This window comes from Halichondria panicea, chromosome 11 (genome assembly GCF_963675165.1).
Source record: "Halichondria panicea chromosome 11, odHalPani1.1, whole genome shotgun sequence".
Lineage (NCBI taxonomy): Eukaryota > Metazoa > Porifera > Demospongiae > Suberitida > Halichondriidae > Halichondria > Halichondria panicea.
This window is the reverse complement of record NC_087387.1, coordinates 3,411,990-3,434,489: the sequence shown is the minus strand read 5'-3', so window position 1 is coordinate 3,434,489 and position 22,500 is coordinate 3,411,990. Positions and strand designations below refer to the sequence as shown.

General features: G+C 43.7%; 3 long non-coding RNA genes across 4 annotated transcripts in view; 2 read left to right on the top strand and 1 right to left on the bottom strand.

Moving 5' to 3' along the window:
* LOC135343892 (uncharacterized) overlaps window positions 1-22,500 on the top strand; it is an 84,299-nt gene that overhangs the window by 13,753 nt on the left and 48,046 nt on the right. The window lies entirely within an intron of this gene.
* Window positions 5,266-7,448, top strand: LOC135344485 (uncharacterized). 2 transcript variants are annotated; one of them, XR_010397457.1, is made up of 4 exons: window positions 5,266-6,382; window positions 6,484-6,729; window positions 6,812-7,235; window positions 7,311-7,448. It is a non-coding gene; the product is annotated as an uncharacterized LOC135344485 (long non-coding RNA). The 2 variants fall into 2 exon arrangements; XR_010397456.1 differs by having other exon boundaries at window positions 5,266-6,729.
* On the bottom strand, window positions 13,898-14,383 carry LOC135344498 (uncharacterized). The gene is made up of 3 exons (XR_010397461.1): window positions 14,237-14,383; window positions 14,127-14,171; window positions 13,898-14,079 (listed from the first exon to the last, which is right to left on the bottom strand). It is a non-coding gene; the product is annotated as an uncharacterized LOC135344498 (long non-coding RNA).

Sequence of the window (22,500 nt, the reverse complement as noted above, 5' to 3'; positions counted from 1 at the left end):
ATGTGCGTGTGGTGTGTGTGTGTGTGTGCGTGTGTGTGTTTGTGTGCCCTTGTGTGTGTGCCCCTGACTGTGCGTGTGTCTGCTTGTGCCCCTGTGTGTGCGTGTGTGTGTGTGTGTGTGCCCCCTGTGTTCTGTGCCCCTGTATGTGCGTGTGTGAGTGTGTGCGTGTGTGTGTGGTGTTTGTGAGTGTGTGTGCCTGTGTGTGTGTGTGTGTGTGTGTGTGTGTGTGTGTGTGTGTGTGTCTCCCCTGTGTTGTGTGCCCCTGTGTGTGCATGTGTGAGTGTGTGCGTGTGTGTGTATGTGTGCCCCTGTGTGTGCCCCTGTGTTTGCGTGTGTGCCCCTATGTGTGTGCGTGTGTGTGTGTGTGTGAGCCCCCCTGTATGTGCGTGAGTGTGTGTGTGTGTGTATGTGTGTGAGCCCCCCTGTATGTGCGTGAGTGTGTGTGTGTGTGTGTGTCGTGCGTGTGTGTAGTGTGTGTGTGTGCGTGTGCGTATGTGTGTATGTGTGCCTCTGTGTTGTGTGTGTGTGTTTGCCCCGTGTGTCCCTGTGTGTGTGTGTGCCCCCTGTGTGTGCGTTTGTATGTGTGCCCTGTGTGTGCCCCTGTGTTTGCGTGTGTGCCCCTGTGTGTGCGTGTGTGTGTGTGTCCCCTGTGTGTGCGTCCTGTGTGTGTTTTGTGTGTGTGCGTGTGCGTGTGCGTGTGGATTTGTGTGTGTGCGTATATGCTGTGCGTGCGTGTGTGCGTGTGGATTTGTGTGTGTGTGCGTGTGTGTGTGTGCGTGTGGTGTGTGTGCGTGTGCGTGTGTGTGCCCGTGCGTGTGTGTGCCCTTGTGTGTGTGCCCTTGAGTGTGCGTGTGTCTGCTTGTGTGTGTATGTGCCCTGTGTGTGCGTGTGTGTGTTGCGTGAGTGCTTGTGTGCGTGTGTGTGTGTGTGCCCCCTGTGTTATGTGCCCCTGTGTGTGCGTGTGTGTGCCCTTGTGTGTGTGTGTGTGTCTGCTTGTGTGTGTATGTGCCCCTGTGTGTGCGTGTGTGTGTGTTGCGTGAGTGTTTGTGTGCGTGTGTGTGTGTGCCCCCTGTGTTTTGTGCCCCTGTGTGTGCGTGTGTGTGTGGTGTTTGTGAGTGTGTGTGCCTGTGTGTGTGCCCCTGTGTGTGTGTACCTATGTGTTTGTGTGTCGTGTGTGTGTGTGTGCGTGTGTGTGCCCCTGTGGGTGCGTGTGTGTGTGTCCCCCCTGTGTGTGTGTGTGTGCCCCCTTTGTTGTGTGCTGGTGTGTGCGTGTGTGAGTGTGTGCGTGTGTGTGTGTGCGTGGTGTGTGTGTGGTGTTTTTTTTTAATGTGTGTGCCTGTGTGTGTGTGTATATATGTGTCCCCCATGTGTGATGTGTGTCGTGCGTGTGTGTGTGCCCCTGTGTGCGTGTGCCTGAGTGTGCGTGTGTGTGTATGTGTGTTGTGTGCCCCCTGTGTGTGTGAGTGTGTGTGTTATATACATGTAAAATGCATCCTTGTCATGACTCAAGGCTATCTTAGAGCCTCCATCATCATTATTCTCATTCATAAATTCGTCTCAAATAACGCTCTCAGACTCAGTGCTGGAACAACTAGTGACTCTCTTTGAGACCATTTTTATTTGGAATAATCGTATACTATACCGTAAACTTCCGCTACATCCGATGCAATGAGTGGGACACCGTAAACTACCGTCGTTTCATATCCATGCACTGCTGGCCTGCTCTTATGGTAAGCAGATAACGCTTAAAACTTCACCAGCAGGTGCACGAAGCATTGCACTAACTGTATATGCAATAAAAGCTGTTTTGATGATTTTTGGCTGTTATTCTATAGGCCACAACAAGAGGTAGTTCTGTTTCTGGTCAGGTTACTTCCCTGATTACTTGAGGCCAGGAGGGACAACAGCAACTGAGCCACAATTATTTGCAGTGTCAGCACTTTTTTTATTATTTTCAATTTGTGTTTTAAAAAGGTTTACAACATGAAATTGTACAAAAATAACAACTATATCATACAGGCAAAGGTATTTTTGGCATCCAGAACATTGTGGGTAGAACTGAGAATTGTCTGTTTCCTGAGTGCATCCACAGTAGATACAGGTACTTGGCTGTGTAATACAAGCGTTCTATAGGTTCTTCACACACCATATCCCGAACATAAACGTTCGCCAACCTTCCAGGCAAATCCAAATCTTGAAGAGGTGACCCACAGGTAAATGATATTAATTTTCTTCTAGAGCGTTGTCAAGTTCGGTTCTCTCCTCTTTTGTTAGTTTATATTTAGAGTACAGCAAACGCCATCGACCACAGTGTTCACACTCTAGCATTAGCATCATGTCAACGTTTTGAACGTGGCGAAGGGTTGATGAAAATAGAAGAGTTTTGGCTCTAGACTTTTTTTGAAGAGACGGGCGGTGTGACTCATTTGTATTCGTCCCATAAACCTCAATAAATGTCTTGTAATGGTCCAGGCATTGTAATGGTCCAGGCATTGGATCAGGAAATCGTGAAGCGCTGAAAATTCTTCAATTGGTGGTCGGCAAATGGAACAATCAAAAGATCCACACTTCTTGATTACAAACGGAGAGTGCAACAATGGCTTTTAGATCCGTCCTTTCCTCAGTTGGTTCTCGTCGAATTAGTTGGTTCCACTTCCTGAACACACTTCCTGAACACACACTTCCAAATATCGTCAATTGCAGTTTCAGACGCAGCACTAGATGATTTGAACGGTTCACTTTTTAGCTGAAGCCTATTAAACAAAGCAAAATCTTGACTGGAGCTATGCTATCCAGTGTCTTCTCCTTAAATTCAGGTTTCTTGCCACTTGGCTCGTAAATCACCCATATTTTTACACCTGTCAGCATCCATAGATGCTCGCATCAACCCCACACTTTGCAGACCAAGATTAAAAATCGACATAATTCTTTCGACAGGATTTTTCCATGAATGACATGGTGCCCGTCACCTCCAGGATCGTGAGTTTCGATCGTGCCGTGCCTGTGTTACTGGCCGCTGCACAATGACCAGTTCACCTGCCCTGAGTGTCATGGTGTTGCTGACTCCCTTGGTGAGGCCCAGAGTACTGAGACAACTTTGGGAAGTGCAAGACATGAGCGTAGCAGAGTGGTTTGTGCTTGAGAGTCTTTAAGGGTGTGGAGAAGGTTCAGAGAGAGTTTGATCTTGTCTATGCGGGTTTGAAATGAAGCCTCGCAGAAGGACCGACTGGGCAACCAAGGAGTATGGGGATAGCAGGGGGTTGACAGATTGATCAGCCTCAGCAGGAATATTGAGGAGAGACTTGGCTTTATTTAAGTGGAGGCCAATTCTCGGACCTTCTCTTTCAATGAGGTCGCTGCAGCTGAGTAGGGAGTGGCTTCCCAGAAGAAGGTTGGGCTGGCTGGGCTGGCTGGCTTCTATCCAGGGGGAGAGAGAGGTTGCGGAACTCCTGAAACATGCTTCCCTGATCGATGCTATTGAATGCATTAGAAAAATCCACAAGGAGAGTCCAGCACCTGTCGCTGGGGCTTGAGGAGAAGTGGCTGGATACTGCGTGGATAATTGCCCCTTTTACTCCAACGCCCAGCTGGTTTGGGGGAAGGGTCGGGTCGAGAAGAGAAAGCGAGACATTTCGAAGTGAGCCGACAAAGAGACTCACCGATGGCAATTGGGCGTAATCCTCCACATTTCTTCTTAATAGCGATTAGAGTTGCCCCACAGAGATGAGGTCTGATGGAGGGTGGAAAAGCTAGCAGGTTTACCAGGCTGGTTAGAGAGAAGAGCAGTCTATTCCCGTGATCTGGTGACGGGCAAAGAACAGCCTCACGGAGGTGGCTTGGACGGGGGCCCTGGGGCTGAGCCAGGGGGGAATGACTTAACTCCTTTCGAGACAATTGACCCCGTTAATTTGATTGGTGATGGGGTAGGGCCAGGGGGAGTCCCAGGAGGAGGAACCTGGGGGTGCTTGCTTAGCATGTCTTAGCATGTCTTTCAGGACTGTTTCGTCTGCTGGGGCTGCTCCAAGAGCCTTCATGGCTTTTCTGTATTGGCCGTTCTGAGCGGCATGTAAGGCATTTTGGTTACGGAGGTTCGTCGGCTGTTAGCTCTCCACTGCTTCAGTCCAGAGGCCTAGGCAGTCCCCATCGTCCCAACGTTTGAGGCGAGACTTTACTAGCTTAAGGATTTCTCACCAGCGGAGGCGATGGCCAGAAGCAGGGCTTGCTAGGACGCACTCGGCTAGCATAGTAAGTTTCAGCCAGAGGGAACAGTCAGTTGGGTTGGCAACAGTAGATGAGAGAGAGAGGTACTCAGAGAATACTCAGAGAAGCAGCCCAGGAGTCTCGGGCCCCTTTGGGGACGGAGAGTGGGAATGTGGGAATGTGGGTACTGAGGACCGAGTGACCGAGTGGGGAGGTTTGGGGGCTGAGAATCAGGAAGAGAGCCCGGTGTGTGAGATCTTATGGGATCATGATCGGAGATTGAGTTTTGGGGAGGACCAGAGGAAGAGGACGATGTGCCTTGAGGTGGAGTGTTATGGCATCTCCCAGCCTCCCCAGGGAGACAATGAGAGCATGGGGAGATTCAGGCACTTAGCAGAACCATTGCACCGGCAACAGCGACGCAGTGGGGCAGTGGCCGGGCCATAAGAGAGGGCAGCTGGCCGGACAAAATTAAAAAATAAAAAAAAATAAAAATAAAAATAAAACAGCTAAACGGCTCTAGTATCACATTAACATTAGGGAGTGATCACCAATACCACACAACTACACTACACTAAATTTGTACACTACACTAAATTTAATTGAAAATATAAATGAAAATATAAATAATTATAAATAAATGAAAATATAAAAGTCAGCACCTCAAGGCCTCAAGGCCTTCCTTCCAAGCCGGCAGCACAGCGATGGAGATGGAGATGGGAGTGATCAGCTGCACCTTTAAATTCCAGTTTCCGTTACTCTTTTTCTTGCATAATTTACAAAATTGGCCTGAAAGTTCAAAGAAGTGTCATTTTTAAACAATCTGATCAACTATCATGCTAACTTTTGCACTGGATCGATTACTGAATTAACTGGGGGCATATACATCACATATAAACCGAGCAAAGATTCTCACAGGTAGGGCTAGCAGCATATAGTAGGTCAAGCATTTTGATAATTTACATTTTGATTATTTAAGTACTAAGCTCATATATCATTGCTTACCATCTGGCGGGAGGGTGTTTATATTTTAATTAGTGTATGCATCCCATAATTGAACCCTAGTGTCACATCGAACATGGTAGACCCTTTATTGTGAGCATATATTAAAATATATGCTCACAACACAAAGGGTAGTAAATCACTTTTTTCAATACAATCTTCTAGCTTTTGCACATGTATATACAATTACATCAAGCCGAATTGTAAATCTATAGATACATATTAACATAAATTTAAATTGAAATAACGTTAACACATAATTATTATTCACAATCTGACAGATTTTAGCTAGTTCTTTTGAAATAGTGTATTTTGCTGACTTGCAGGTAGAATGCTCTTTGATTGTAAGGAGACCTTCTGCTCGGTTCCTGAATGTCACAATCTGGTGTCTGTATAACATGTTCGTGTGACACTGGGCACTGGGGTTCAATTATGGGATGCATACACTAAATAAAAATATAAACACCCTCCCGCCAGATGGTAAGCAATGAGCAATTCATTTGATATTTGATATATGAACTACTTAGGCTTAGTACTTTCTGAAAACCATATGCGAGACTTGCAAATTCAACAATATTACAAGTAAATTATCAAAATGCTTGACCTACTATATGCTGCTAGCCTTGAAATACCTACCTGTGAGAATCTTTGCTCGGTTTATATGTATTATGCCCCCAGTTAATTCAGTAATCGAAAGTTAGTATGATAGTTGATCAGATTGTTCAAAAATGAGAGCCCTTTGAACTTTCAGGCCAATTTTGTAAATTAAAGGGCATCACTGCAAGAAAAAGAGTAACGGAAACTGGAATTTAAAGGTGCATATACAGCAGAAGTTTGAGACTGATTCGTTCACTTTCATCTTTCCCATTGCGGACCCTACCTATAACTCAATAGTGCACCGCTGTTTCACACAATGTAAATTGCACCACTTAGTTTATCCCGGACAATTACTCAATTTTATTTATTACAAGATAACATATTCCTTAGTATTCATGTACCATGACCAACAGGAAGCTCACGTAATGCAAGTTACTTGTGGCTTCCTACTGGACATGATGTCAAAACAGAGGAATGCTTCAAGGTACACCAAAATTGAGTAATGTGTCGCAGACTTACAACAGAACCAGATCAAGAACATGATTATGTGCACCTCATACACAAGCAGCGCTCTAGTCCTAAGGTAAGAAATGTTAGAGACAAAAGAAGCATAGCAGATTAAACTTTAAGCTCCTAGCTACGTGCTAGTATAAAACTTGACAGTAGTTTTAACACGAGTTATAGGAACATTCTTGAAGTGAGAATTTGTGTACAAACACAGGGAAATGATGTCTACTTCTGAACAAAAAGTAAGCCTTAACATATTTAATATTTGTAAGTTTGTGGTGTTGTCTTCTTTGTTTTAAGAGGTGGTGGTCTGGCAGCAACTTTGGCTGGTGCCAGATGGAGATAATATTCGGCCATTATACATACATTTCAGGCGGTCAACCCGGTCAACTTCAGGCGGTCAACTTCATTCGGAATTGCCTGGTAAGTTCTCTTAAAACAAGCTTGAATACTTTTCTGCCCCTTGCCTTAAGCCCTAATCCTACTTGCATGTCCTCTTCTCTAGCATGACTGTGCCATTTGGAAGAATGGAAAGTGCTTGTTACTTCTCTCTGGAAGAAGGCTTTGGAATTGCTCTATGTGTGTGATTATGGCCGGCCTGTGGCGAGGATTTCTTTAGTCTACCCTGGGTGCAATTCTTTTGTGGCTAACCTCCTTGGCGGGTACAAATCCAAAGGAAACAAACGAAACAGTCACTCTGTATGGTTTCCCACTCTGTATGGTTTCCCCAAGTAGCTATCACGGGTTGTATTAAGCACTATCTGCCTTCTTAGAGAAGTGGATAATGTTGTGACAGGGATGCCAGTATGTAGGTTAGATGAATCACTATCTGTATATATTATGTACGTATATTATGTACGTTAATACCAAATTACTCCTGCAGGTCTGTCTGGCTATTGATAGCTAAAGTCTTTTCTTCAGCTTTTCAGGTTAGATAGATGTGTACTTTCACTATCTGTATATAGATAATTATTATGTACGTTAATACCAAATTACTCCTGCAGGTCTGTCTGGCTATTGATAGCTGAAGTCTTTTCAAGGGGCCTCACGTCACCTTCATTTACAATGTTTGTACTAGCATGTTTTGTAGCTACTACCTAATAATTAACTTGTGTTTTGTACAATATTGACATCATTTTTAACATGTTTTAATTCCTTTAGAAAAAAATAGCTACTTACCAGTTGCAGCCATATCTGTAGAGCAACTCTTTCTCAACCTTCCACACACTACATCGTGGAAGTCATGGTGGAGCTAACAAGAAAGCTACTATGGTGCCACTATCTTTGTAGTGATGATAATGCAATCACAAAATGGATGCGCAAAAAATAGCTGATCATGAGTATGCTGCGCAAGTAGTATCATTACGTAGGTAATTTGAAGTACATCACAGCTGTAATGTTTTCTAAGACACTCCTCCCATAGAAATAATGGTTCCAAGTAAACAGGAATTGATTTGTGTGAAACCACACCCACAGCGGTGAGTGCTGCATGTGCGAAATGTCCGGTTTTCCTAGAGCCTTACTCTGCGATGGAATCATAATACCATGACATAGTTTTATGACCATGCATGTATACCAGGTCCTACCTTTGGGCGTTAACATATCTGTCATAGTTTTGACAGAGAGCCTAGTATACTTTCGACGAACTTGAGCACGGATCTAAAAAATACTGAGTGGACGTTCTCTCCCCTTTGATCTTAATGAATTCCACTCCCCATCAGTTGCATTATATAGATGTATACATGTACCGTACGCATGCAGTATACTTACCAGCTACGTCATTTCTTTGATCATTGAATTGACAAGAGACCGGACAGCTTCATCTTTTATGCCACACACTGAACCGGCAGAGCATAAGGTTTCTTATTCCGCGTTAATCATTACCGCGCCGGGGTACGTTTAATTGAGAGGAATTCTCAAACCACCCTGAATTAAGTACACTTATGACTTAATTAAAAACTGGACAGCTTGTTCCCTGAATGAACTCAATTTCCTGGGAAAGTTTTCAGAAACTTTATCGTAAGCAGGATCACGCAGCTTGTCCGTCATAGCTCTACTTTCCACTACAAGCTGTCTTATCCAAACATCTGCTTCTCGGAGGTTTTTCCAGCTGCTTGCTGTAATACCTGGAATTGAAGTAACCATGTAACCACCATTTGATATAATTATGCAGTGTTATCGAATGCAGCAGAGAACTTACAATCTTCCACGACAAGCTGATGATGGAAGAATCTGACCCTCCTATCCCCTTGACAAACATTAACCTGGTTTGATGAGCATCGTACGCTTTCTTCAGTGAACCGTCAACGAGATATACACAACGAGATATACATCTCCACTCCAAACACTTCTCACTGAGTGACTCCTAATCCACTCACCAAGTCAACACCATCAGCTTTAACACGGGCTGCTTCATTAAACACAGATATCTGTGAGGTGATAAAACGTGCCCAAATTCTATAGTGCACACATGCATGATACCAGAATACTGGCATCCAAAGCTATCAGCAATGTCACGACGGAGAGTACTCTCACTGAAGGAATAATTATTGGCTAACGCACACAAACTATAATTATATAAAGACACACTAAGCCCGGAGTTAATACAATCATGTAGCCACAACCCGTCTCCTCCTGCATGAATATATATACCTGCATGGACTGTGTTTTTCTGGTGAGAGGTCCCATGCAATTCAGATACACTCCACATTGGCCACTTCTGACCAAACTGGCAGTCCAACCACGATCGATAATCATGTGGACATGGTGGAACCTGGAATATAAAATGAGAATCCCTACTGTCTGTAGCTGAAAAGAAATTGGTGACATATTCTACAAGCATCCTATGAACAGGGAAACAGGAATCACTTTGGTCTGGTCGTTCGGTACCCACACCTTGGCCAGATTATACATAACATTTACATAACATTTGAGTTCTGTAGGCGAGTCATTGCTGCTGCTGACAATTGCAGGAAATCTGCTGGTACACATAAATGCAAAGTCACAAAACATTTCAGACAAAGCTCAGGTGATACGACTGCATGGGTGAGCACTTGTGATTGCAGGTTCATCTGTTTGCACCTCAACACTTACTGCTGTTTCTTCGTCTGAACACTAGCTGTTGTTAACATGCGTGCGGCAGAGGAGGCGCGAAGCACTTAACCTTTGCTAATCAGGTCTCTAATTGCCGTTGTGTTAATTGCATACCAGTCTCATGAATTAGCCGCCGTTCCTATCTGAAGGGGGAGAGACCTTGAGAAGGGCGGCTGCCTAACCATGGGTACACACGATCAGGGAGTGAACTGCTATAAAGATCTCTCTCACTTGCACTGAGGAGATATCAAACATTCAAGGCTTCCACAACTGAAGATGTGATGTGGAATGCTTCTTCACAGATATGGTGGGCACATTTTACACTTCACACCGTCAAGTAAATTGGCGGAAAGTTCTCCCAAACGAATGGACCCGGCCCCGGCCCCCTCGTTGCCATCATTTTATCACTAGCCATTAAACACTAGCCATTAAAGACAGAAGGTTAGCCCAGGTCAAAGTTTACTAATTCATTGTATATGGGCGTGTCATCCCTACCCAATAGCCACGTTTTATAGCTTTGGGCAACTAATAGAACCAACTATATATATGTATACTACTTAGTACCTACCTACCCCCTTCTGGCATTCTATACAGCAACATGATACAAGACGCAGAAATACTAGCTATACTGAAACTGAACACAATTGACAATAATATTGTTCCGGAATATTTTTGAGTCCTGCACAAGAGTAGTGTAGCCATGCATTGCACTCATTACAAGAGCCACATACCTTTGGCTCTATTGAGGTGAGGGATTTGTTTTACGTTTGTTATTTCAGCTTAACGTTGGCTTTGACAATTGTACAAGTTCTCCGCTTTCTTGTTGATTTAAACTTATTCTGTGTCTCATGGTTTTTTGGTTTTTATTAGCTGCATATTTTTGTTTCACTATTTTCGTTTCACAGGTAGTTTCAGTAAAGAACATGAGCTTGAGCGAGTCTTGAAAGCACGTATTACTGCTCTGATGTGTGCTAAGACTGTGGCTGAAGGTCTCTGTCAGAGCATTCTGACACAAGAGCTGTAGCACATTTGACTCGAGTGTATTCATTCTTTTCTGCTTGTTAGTTTGTGTTTTCACTCGTTGCGCAAGGACGTACTGCTGACTTTCCTTAACTGATGAGTTACTATCTGAAGTTTGCAGTGCTAGTTTTTCTTTTATGGCAATGTAGTGGACGTGCTTACAATTTTGTACTAGTACATAAAATACATAAGTGCAGCCAGCTGCATTCTGCATGACAACCAGTCAACAATTATTAGACAACAACAGTACTCCTCTCACTCGAGTAGCAAGAAGCTTGTCACCATTCCAACGTGCTTACAAATGGTAGAATGTAGAATGCAGAACTGGAACAGATGTGTAGCAGGAACAGATGTGTACACGTATCGAGCACTCTTTACATGCTAACTGGCACTGACATGTTTCGTTGTTAATCTGTACTGTGTACTTAAGTTCCGAATCTCTTTGCGATTGTACTGCGATTGTATTTTGCCTGAAGAAATTTGTTGATAGGTATGTGCTTGAGTTGTGGCCATGGCGACGGCAGTCTTGTGACGCTTATTAATCTCATTGTGTCTATATGATGGCTTACGCTTTTCAAATGCTTTGTCTCTTGCTTTGTCTCTTGATATCCTTAGTAGTGTTGTTAGCAGTGCAGTGTGTCTATTGTACGGTTTTGTTTATTGTTTAGGTATATCATCTTTAGCACCCTATGAAATGCTTCCAGGAACGTATACTTTCGATAGCATATACTTTCGATAGCATGAGCTCCATTGTTCTAGTCTAGAACGTTGAAGTATGAATAAAACCTCTTGTGCTTTTCCTTTATGTAAGTCAGAAACTCTTGTAGTGTTACTCTAAATTGAGCCTCCTCTGTCTCTTGTAGAAGCACTCTAAGGTGGTGGTATACAGTTATTTGGTTGTCTTTGCTTGGTATGAGATCTTGAAGTCCTTTCCTCCAAGCACGGTCAACCACGGTCAACATGCCAAGCACATAGTAGCTTACGAGTCTGTTGGTCACCGAATGTAGCCCTCCATGCAGTGTCTGCATCGTCACTCATGAACCATTTGGTCCATTTGGTATTAAGCATTCCACATCTTTCTTTCACAGCTCGTAGGAATTCTACCACTACCAAGGAATCCTCCTTATTCGACACCATCCTATGAGTTCGGTGAAGGAATACCAGTTGGTTGCACACTGTGGTGCCGAATTTAACTAGCATACGAATTTAACTATCATATCTTGTTGAAATTCTGTTTGTATCCCTAGTATAAAGTCGACAAGTTATCCATTTCGAGTGGTTGATCCTATGAGGTTGATCCTATGAGAATAGGATTATATACTTGGTCTTTCATTTCTTCATTAGCATCTCTGTGTATACCTTGTACTGCCGTTTAATGTTGTATACATCCTGCCTTTTTATAAGATGTTTCCTGGTGGCCCGTTTTCAATCGAATCTTTTAGATCATCCATTATACGTTGTATTGCTACTACTTGTTGAAGTTTTGCTGCTATCTGTAGTCTTGTTGACTCTTCAATGTTAAGGTGGCCTAATTTAGTTTCATGGACTGGTGGTGGTGGTGGTTGCAGTAGGTTACAGCAACCTGACCTGAAATTAGTGCCTGAAATTAGTGAACGCTGTATGACGATTTGACGTTTCTGTGATCCTTTTGATTGATATATCCCCGCTCTACTGCAGTAATAGTAGTAGGTAGTGTTATTCAGATATGTTTGCGGTGCACAGTTTTGAATGGACGTAAGAGGTTCTTCTCTCTCCTTCCATTTTCTCTCTCCTTCCATTTTAAGAAGCTGTCAAAAGAATCAAATTTAAGTTTCTGCAACTTGATGCTCTGTTTGTGTGTTTCCACAAGATGTGATATTAAATGTGTTAGGGTAACGCACCTGTAAATTAGGGAGAAAATTATTGTACATGTACATGCATGTATCATTATGCATTCATTTCATGAACTTACCGCTCGTCACACTTGTTGCACTGTATACTTCCTGCTTGCCTATGTGTCTAGAGAGACTACTTGCATGCGTAAATGATTTTTCATCACTGGTGCCTGGGTATGGCGTTGTTTGGTGTGTGGGGAGGGTGGGGAGGGGTTAAAACATATTCTTTTATTGGTAGAATCGCATAAAGTAGGCTGGAGTCTCTTTGACTGAGCTTGTCACCGCTACTAATCGTACACTTTTCAGATTGCTGGTTTAGTAGGTTTACTTTGCCATAATTTGTGATAATTTGTGTCGGGGTTGACATTGTGTAGCGTTGATTTTTTGTTGCCGTTAGTTGAGATTGAGATTTGAGGCTCTATAAACATATTGGGGTTGTAGTGGAAAGAATCTGGGATTGTGAGTTTCAATATGTCTTTCCTTTCCTTGTTGTTCCTGTTAGTAAATTCGTACTTATGCGAATTCTAAATCCCTTACATCACATTTTCATTCATTAGTTCTTCTGCCATTAGCTTTCTCAGTAGACCCATGTTGTCTTGATCAAAGTCCCAAGCCAACCCAAACACAAACACTCGGCATAATGCTGTCTGTATTCCAAATATGTTACATAGAATAGAGTAGTGCGTGTTAGGTCTCAGGTATATTAAGGACTGGGACCTTCAATTATTGCTGAATCAGCTAAAACGCAGCCACGCCCACGATTTTTAATATGTTTTGTGTGTAAAAATTTTGTGCAGCTACTTATCTTTTTTAGTTCTAAAAACGGTGTTCTAAACCTTCCTTTTAGCTCTTAATTCTTAGTGTTGTAGGTAGTTCAAAGGCTTAAGCAGACATATCCGCTGGGAGAGAGCATCATGTTCTATTTAGAGTAAGTTATTAGCCTATAAAAATAAAAATGTCACTTATTGCCAGCTGTAAGACTAAGTTTTGTGCAAAATCTCACCTTTGGCCAAAGAAGTGGCTCTCTCCCAGCAGATATGTCTGCTTAAGCCTTTGAACTACCTACTACACTAAGAATTAAGAGCTAAAAGGAAGGTTTAGAACACCGTTTTTAGAACTAAAAAAGATCAGTAGCTGCACAAAATTTTTACACACAAAACATATTAAAAATCGTGGGCGTGGCTGCGTTTTAGCTGATTCAGCAATAATTGAAGGTCCCAGTCCTTAATATACCTGAGGTATAGGTACGCACGTACCAAATATCCCACATTGAATCCGTTGGTTTGTACCGGATTGTCCTGTAACTATGTTTTAATATCTCACACATGTACCGTGTGACACATTCCAAGTAATTTTATTACCGTCCTGTGTACATATTTCCATTCCATCCAATCAATTGTGTCTAAGCCCAAGTCTCTGTAATAATTCTTGCTGTTTTGCCCTATAGATTTTGTGTGTACCTGATTCTATCCCAGGCTAGCTTGTAGTCCGCGTCGTAGTATTCTGCCTGCTTGTTTAGTACATCTACCACCTGTGAAATTCATTGTGAAACTAGTTTTTCTTACATTTGGGTATCTTACCAGCAATGTCCAGTGCATGTGGCCCTTGTTTATAATACACAAAAATAGGTCTTGTTGGAGAAAATTTACCTGCAACTTTCTATTATTGTCATACTTTAAGAGTCTTTAAAAATTACCTTTCGGTACCAATTTTTTACTCCTAGGTAACCTGAAACAGTCAGCTTTGAGAAGAATTGAGAGCTTAGCACAACTACGTTCTTTCCACTCTAATCATGTATAACAAATATCAAAAAGTAATGTTTGTAGTGCTTACTGTTTTAGCTGTGTGTGCCACCAGTTTAGCATAGTTGGTCATTACCTAAATTAATTTAGCATTAATTTAGGAACATGTAAATGTGATAGCTGTGTATGTCAGCAACATACTTCATCAGTAAGCCAGGCCTTAGAGAGTAGTGGTTGAATTGTGCGCAACATTGAAGTGTTCGAGTGTACATCAGCTCGTTGTTCTACATGTACACAAGACATACATGACACAAGACATACATGTACATGTACATAGTATCAGGAGTGTATACATGTAGGTGTGGAAGGTCGTACTATTCTTTGTAACTCTACCAATAGTTATGGATGGTCAGGGGTTTTAGGAGGAAAGGGTGCCACAGAGCTCACTGCTTTCACCTGAATGGGTAAATATTATCAATTGATGGGTAGGTGCTATACCGTCTGGTCGTCAGCGCAAAACCATTTTTTACAGTTGTTTCTTGATCGACCCATGTTTGGATTGAACCCTGTGTGAACCACTGCTCCTTTGAGATTGTATACGACTGATGTGTTTTGTCCTTGTATCTTCAGTGAAGTTCTCTGTTAACAGTTACACATGTGATAATTATTTCAATTGTTGAATTTCAGGGCTCCCCGTTCTGAAATTGAGCAGTAAAATTAGATGATTTTTACACAGACATTACCTGTTCTGCATTCTGCATTCTGCATTCTTGTTACGTGAGTGCTTTGGGAATCGTGTAATTGCTTTAGTTAGTTTCACGGAACCCTTCTTTCCACAACTATAAGAAGCTTATTTAAAGTTAATGAATAAAGTAAGTTAATGAATAAAGTAACACTGTACTTTGAACATTGGCTGTCAGATAAGATTTCTTCACTTGGTGTGCAATCTGCAACCAGTTCTTGGCCCTGAAAGTTGATAACTTAAGTATATGAATATAGCTGTTTGGTTACCTACACAAGCATAAAGTTCCAGTACTGGATATTCTACTTTATGAGAGCACGAGTGTCCACACTGGGTGCAGATGGCTGGTATTGGTTAATGTGTGAATAGTATGAGTACCACCCACACTTTGTGGTGACATACACACTGTACTTATGAATTAACCAACTTTTTTGCTCTTACTCAAACTTAGTAACTGTTGAAAGTGCCTGTTTTGTCCTGAGAACAGTATTCACAAATTAATAATTGAGCACTAATAAAGTACGCACACGCACCACCCTTGACTCGTTCACTTAAATGGTCGATGAGATGGCAGTAGAACTCGTGCGCATCTTGTTGTTCACCGATTGTTATGTAAGGCAATATGGCTATGTGAATAATTATAATTATTATTGTTGGTTGTGACTCGTGACTTGCAGGGACTTTATGATAATGGTGGATCCTGTCGGACATTAGAGAACTTATACCCCCTCATCAAACAGTCCACTGTTTCTATCACACACTCTGCATGTATATTTCACATTAGTTATCTCCGTTTACCTTCATGAGAACCGCACACATCACATCCAGAAATGAATCAAGGTTTAGCAAGCACTGATACACGCATTAGCATAGTAATTATTTGCCAAATTAGAGATTCCTGGAGGGACAAAGCTCTCTACTGTAAGGGACTTCTCCTTCTCCTTATTTGGCTCCTTCTGTGGACTTGATTTCCTAAGGCTCAGCATGTATCTAGCCTAGACCGCATGAGCGGCTAATTATTGAGAAAATCGCAGACTATTATATTCGCGCATGCTCAGACTGAATATTATGACCTTTAACCTCGGCTAACCTTCTGGATTTAACGCCACTAATTTTATCAAATGCCTTCATTTGATGTACGTTACTACAATGTGCCAGTTTGATCATCCTCCCTCACAAGTTACTGCAATATAACTGATCACAACTATTTATAAATTGGACATTGGACATTGATAATCATGAGCATTATATTCATGGCTAACAGCGTGTATAATTATGATGCATGTTATTGCTGCACTTGGTCGAATTTCAATAGAAATGTACAACAAAAAATGGCATGAGCGGTGAACAATGCTATTAGAACAACAGTCGTGCGAAATTAAATTAATGCAGTAATTGGAAATCGATCAACGCAAAATTAGGTTACGCGACAACAGTGTACTTCAACATTAATTTGATGATTAATTTGATGGCCATACACCTTTCATTGTACTGGGCCCATACGGTATATACCAGTCACTGACATATTTGACCCACTTGAATGTTACAACAGTAATGTCATTCCTTATGAGGGCATCGTACACAGCTTCCTTCACTACGTATCCAAAGGAACTGTCTACAACGCAATTGCATTTGATGTACTTCTATATATAGGTACAGGGATACCTTTGTCAATAAGTGCACTTGCTTTTCAGAGTACTTCTGGATATAGTTTTTCCTTAATACCTTAATACATCCGATCACGGTCCTGGATTTTGGAGTCTTCCCTGACATGATTCGCAAGCTCTTTGCTCCAGGCTGTCTTGCATGATGTCTTTCAGCTTGTTGGTTAGTCTCACGAATCAGCCGCCCTTCCTACTTCCTAGGTCTCTCACTTAGGAAGGGCGGCTAATTCATGAGACTGGCATGCAATTAACACAACGGTAATTAGAGACCTGATTAGCAAAGGTTAAGTGCTTCGCGCCTCCTCTGTGCGTGCGGTCTGTACGCTGACATTGGCTGTATTGTGCACCTTAACACTAGCTTCTTCAGTTTGTACAGCAACAGAAGAATGTAAAGCAAAAAGCAAAAAGCAAAGTAGAAGTCCTCTGCATTTCGGGGCTGAGCAAATTTTTTCTTCAACCAACCAACAACTTTATACCGGCATGATGCACCTACCAAAAAACCAAGGGACATGTGACATTTATTACAATAATTATCTCAAGCCGTTATTTCAGTACAACTGAACTTCGACATTATATATAATTATAATACAGTGATGCTGTTGCATTTAGTAGCACCCCTATAATATTGAGTACTGAAGCTTTAGCACTTCTTACTTTACCTGATCGCTGAACTGCTTGTGTTCTAACAAATGAAGCACAAATGAAGCAAGCACAAATGAAGCAGCTGCTCTCCAATATTTGTTGTTGTGATGAGTGGGCCAGTTCTCTTATCGCGTACCTCACTCCAAGCATCAGCATAAGCATATTGTCTTACAGTATACTTGAGGAGCTCTAACACTTGCATTAGCAGAATGAATATGGTGAGGAGATCCAGCTGCCTAGGTTTACAGACTGAGTTTTCTAACAGTCTTAGCCTTAGGGGTGCTCGTTTTCCTGGCCTGGTTGGTGTCAAGTAAGTAGGGTTGGAGATTCATTGGAAATGGCAACAAAAAAAGAAAAGATTTTGCAGTCACATGAGCAAATTATGACGCGTGACCAACCTCCTCTAGACTACTGGGACCCAGAGGAGGTGCGAAGCACTTAACCTTGTGCTCATTAGGTCCGTTGTGTTAATTGCATGCAGTCTCAGAGACCTAGGAAGGGCGGCTGATTCGTGAGACTAACCAACAAGCTAAAAGACGCTAAAAGACATCATGCAAGCTTGCCATCAATAGAATCATGTCAGGGAACACTCCAAAACAACCAGCTATAAGAAGCCATCATCTATGATTATCCAGGACCATGCATGTACCACAGCAAAAGAGCCTGAGGCCATACGTATAAAGTAGACCGTACATGCATGCTACATGCAACAAAGACCAGCAAAATCTCATCCGCCCTGTGTCTCATCCGCCCTGTGTTCGACTGTGGGCTCATTACTTAGTGGTCGTCGTTCTCTCGTTCACACAGTTAATGTGCTCATTCAACTCCTGCCAAACCAGTTCAAGATACGACAAGAAATGAAGAGCTCGAGCATTCTTCCTCATTAGTATTCACACCTTTAGTATTCACACCTGAGTTTGCCAATGTGGTAGAATTAAAGACGGCAAGGCAAGACAAGACGGTAATAATAGTGAGGGGAATTGCTGTTTGTTTTCGGCCAACGGAACCCCGGACTATTCAGACGCAGAGTCTTAAACAGTCACACACCATACCGGAAAAACTATATCCAGAAGTACTCTGAAAAGCAAGTGTACTTATTGACGAAGGTGTCCCTGTGCCTATATATAGAAGTACACTATATATAGAAGTACATGTTGAACCTGACAATCCTGTGACTCCAAATGCAATTGCGTTGTAGACAGTTCCTTTGGATACGTAGTGAAGGAAGCACGGGATGCTGTGTACGATGCCGAATGACATTACTGTTGTAACATTCAAGTGGGTCAAATATGCCCAGGGTTTTTTCCATCAAATTAATGTTGAAGTACACATTAAGTACTGTTGTCGCCAAACCTAATTTTGCGTTGATCGATTGCCAATGACTGCATTAATTTAATTGTATACGACTGTAAACAATCATGTCATTTTTTGTTGTACATTTCTATTGATATTCGACCAAGTGCAGCAATAACATGCATCATAACGTATTAATAGCTGTTAGCCATGCTCATGTCCAATTTTTAAATAGTTGTGGTCAGTTATGTAACTTGTTCAGTTATGTAACTTGTGAGGGAGGATGATCAACTGGCGCACGTACATCTAATGAAGGCATTTGATAAAACAGTAATAATGGGAGAACTTTCCTCCAATTGTATTTGACAGTGTGAAGTGTAAAATGTGCCTCTGAAGAAGCATTCCACATCTCACATCTTCAGTTGTGAATGTTTGATATCTGCTCAGTGCATGCAGTTCACTCCTGGTGTACCCATGGCAGGGGCGATTGAAGCAGGAGGGTGCTCAAAACTACAGAAAAAAAAATGGAGCCGTGCGCATAGCGTGCGCGATTTTACGCCCCGCATTTATTGCGGCGTATCTTTCATACATCCAGCTCCTCCCCCATGCAAAAAAGTACAGCACACTGCCCAAGAAAAGAGCGGCTCCTACTATTCTCCTCTAGAGCTTCTCTCCTAGACAAAGCAACAATAATTTTTCTGTGTATCTTCTTGTAATTGACAATATAATGTATAATGTTGTAGTTTGTAGCCCAGAGTAATCTATAGTACCGGTACTATAGCTCATAGTTCCCTGCTAAATACACTCAAATGGGATCTAATGCATGCATAGCGTGATAATAAGACATAATTATGAGTCAGTCATCTTGTAGGATCTCCATGCACTATTCTTCTGGGGTACATCCTAGCAAACTGGTCAATCACAATGGGGATGTCCAGTCATTCTAGTGTTAGTCATTGCTTCTCAGTATCTCTCAGTGGAGCAAGAGGTGACTGGGAATAGTGCAGAGGATCTATTATGCATGCAATTAGCATTACATAACAAGGTGGTCATGACTTGTAATCGTTGTGTCATTGAGATAGAGCTGCACAGTTAGCTAGCTAGCTACTGAGTGATACGATTAGTTTCATGGTTGTCTGGGAGGACAGGGGGGTGCTCAAGCCCCCCATTGTACACGCCACTGCATGGTTAGGCTCAAGGTCTCCCCCTCAGGTAGGAAGGGCGGCTAATTCATGAGACTGGCATGCAATTAGAGACCTGATTAGCAAAGGTTAAGTGCTTCGCACTTCCTCTGACTGGGACCTTCAATTATTGCTAAATTTGCAAATTTAAAGACCCGCCCACACGGTCGCCATGGTTTCCGCCCACGCGTTCATTACCACTCCCTATTCATTGCAGTTAGTGTTTAATAGAGAAGTGACTTATGCGGTGCTTAAAACACTCTCTAGTAAAGTTTGTGAGGCAATAGATAACTTCCATAAGCCTTCCTTAGCTGATCTATCCTTCTACTTTTGTCAAAAAAATTGTTGATCGTGTCCCTGGGAAGCCTACTATCCAAGATGAGGCTGCTACATCAAACAACTTTCTGTTATTTCTCTGTTGCAAAGACCAGTAGTGCTAAGCGCAAGAGTGAGTTGTTAGCACTAAGTATAATGAGCAGCAGCAATAGCTAGTAGACTTAGTGTTTAAACTCCACATTCTCAATAGAAAGTGCTTCGACAAAAAGGACCACTGATTAATTAGTGGGCGGGGCGGGGCTTTATTTCTTAGAGAATGGAAGCTAGTGTTTCATTTCATCATAAAGTATTACACAGATTGATATACACAGTAAACAATAGCAGGTTGAAGTTACTGTATTTTTTATGTTGGTCCCAATCCCTGAGTGTGTGTGCGTGTGGTGTGTGTGTGCCCCTGTGTGTGTGTGTGTGTGCCCCTGTGTGTGTATGTGTGTGTGTGCGTGTGTGTGCCGTGCGTGTGGTGTGTGTGTATGCCCCTGTGTGTGTGTGTGTGCCTGTGTGTGTGTGTGCACGTGTGTGTGTGTGTGCGTGTGTGTGTGGTGTATGTGTGTGCTGCCTGCGTCTCTCTGTGTGTGTATGTGTGTGCTGCCTGCGTCTGTGTGTGTGTGTGTGTGTGTGTGTGTGCATGTGTGTGTTTGTGCCCATGCGTGTGTGTGCCTCCTGTGTGTGTGCTTGTGTGTGTGTGTGTGTGTGTGTGTGGTGTGTGTGTGTGTGTGGTGTATGTGTGTGCTCCCTGCGTCTCTGTGTGTGTGTGTGTGTGTGCGTGTGTGTGTGTGTGTATGTGTGTGCTGTGTGTATGTGTGTGCTCCCTGCTCGTGTGTGTGTGTGCGTGCGCCTGTGTGTGCGTGAATGTGTGTGTGTGTTTGTGCTGCGTGTGTGTGTGCGTGTGTGTACCTCTGTGTGTGTGCGTGCGTGTGTGTGGTGTGTGTGGTGTGTGTATGTGTGTGCCCGTGCGTGTGTGTGCCTCCTGTGTGTGCTTGTGTGTGTGTGTGTGTGTGTGGTGTGTGTGTGTGTGCACGTGTGTGTGTGTGCCCATGCGTGTGTGTGCCTCCTGTGTGTGTGCTTGTGTGTGTGTGTGTGTGTGTGTGTGTGTGTGTGTGGTGTGTGTGTGTGCTCCCTGCGTTGTGTGTGTGTGTGTGCGTGTGCTCCCTGCTCGTGTGTGTGTGTGTGTGTGTGTGTGTGTGTGTGCGTGCGCGCGCCTGTGTGTGTGTGAATGTGTGTGTGTGTTTGTGCTGCGTGTGTGTGTGTGCGTGCTGCGTGTGTGTGTTTGTGTGTGTACCTCTGTGTGTGTGTGTGTGTGTGCGTGTGTGTGAGTGTGTGTGTGTGCCCATTTGTGCGCGTGTGTGTGTGTGCCCCTTGTGTCTGTGTGTGTGTGTGTGTGGTGTATGCCTGCGTCTGTGTGTGTGTGTGTGTGTGTGTACGCCTGTGTGTGCGTGTGTGTGTGTGTATGTGTGTGTGTGGGTGTATGTGTGTGCTCCCTGTGTCTGTGTGTGTGTGTGCGCCTGTGTGTGTGTGTGTTCCCCTGTGTGTGTGTGTGTGCCCCTGAGTGTGTGTGTGTGTGTGTGTGTGTGCGTGCCCGCGTGTGTGTGTGTGTGCGTGTTTGTGCCCCCTGTGACCCCAGTGTGTGCGTGTGTGTGCGTGTCCCCCCCCCCTGTGTGTGTGTGTGCGTGTGTGTACCCCTGTGTGCCCCCTGTGTTGTGTTGTGTTACCCATGTGTGTGCGTGTGAGTGTGTGTGTGTGTGTGTGTGCGTGTGTGTGCGCGTGTGGTGTGTGTGTGTGTGTGTGTGTGCCCTGCGTGTGTGTTTGTGTGTGTATGTGTGTGTCTCTCTTATGTGTGCGTGTTTGCGCGTGTGTATGTGTGGTGCATGTATGTGTGCCCCAGTGTGTGCGTGTGTGTGTGCCCCTGAGTGTGCGTGCGTGTGCTTGTGTGTGTATGTGTGTGTCCCCCCTGTGTGTGCGTTTGTGTGTACCCATGTGTGCGTGCGTGTGTGTGCTCCTGTGTGTGTGTGCGTCGTGTGTGTATGTCCCCACCTGTGTGTGTGCGTGTGTGTGTGTGTGTGTGCCCCTGTGTTGTGTGTGCGTGTGTGAATGTGTGCGTGTGTGTGTGTGTGAGCGTCTGTGCGTGTGTGTGTGTGTGTCCTCTGTGTGTGTGTGTGCGTGTAGTGTGTGAGTGTGTGTGATGTGTTTGCCCCTGTGTTTACGTGTGTGTGTGTGTGCGTGAATGTGTGTGTGTGTGTGTGTGTGTGTGTGTGTGTGTGTGCGCGTGTGCGTGTAGTGTGTGAGTGTGTGTGCGTGTGTGTGTGAGTGTGTGTGTGCCCCCGTGTGTGCGTGTGCCCCCTGAGTGTGCGTGTGTGTGTGCCCCTGTGTGTGCGTGTGCGTACGTGTATGTGTGTGCGTGTGCGTACATGTATGTGTGTATGTGTGCCCTCTGTGTTGTGTGCCCCCTGTGTGTGTGTGTGCCCCGTGTGATTGTTTGCCCCTGCGTGTGTGTGTATGTGTGCCCCCTGTGTGTGATACTCCCTTGTGTGTGCCCCTGTGTGTGCGTGTGTGCCCCTGTGTGTGTGCCCCTGTGTGTGCGTGTGTGTGTGTGTGCCCCCTGTGTGTGCG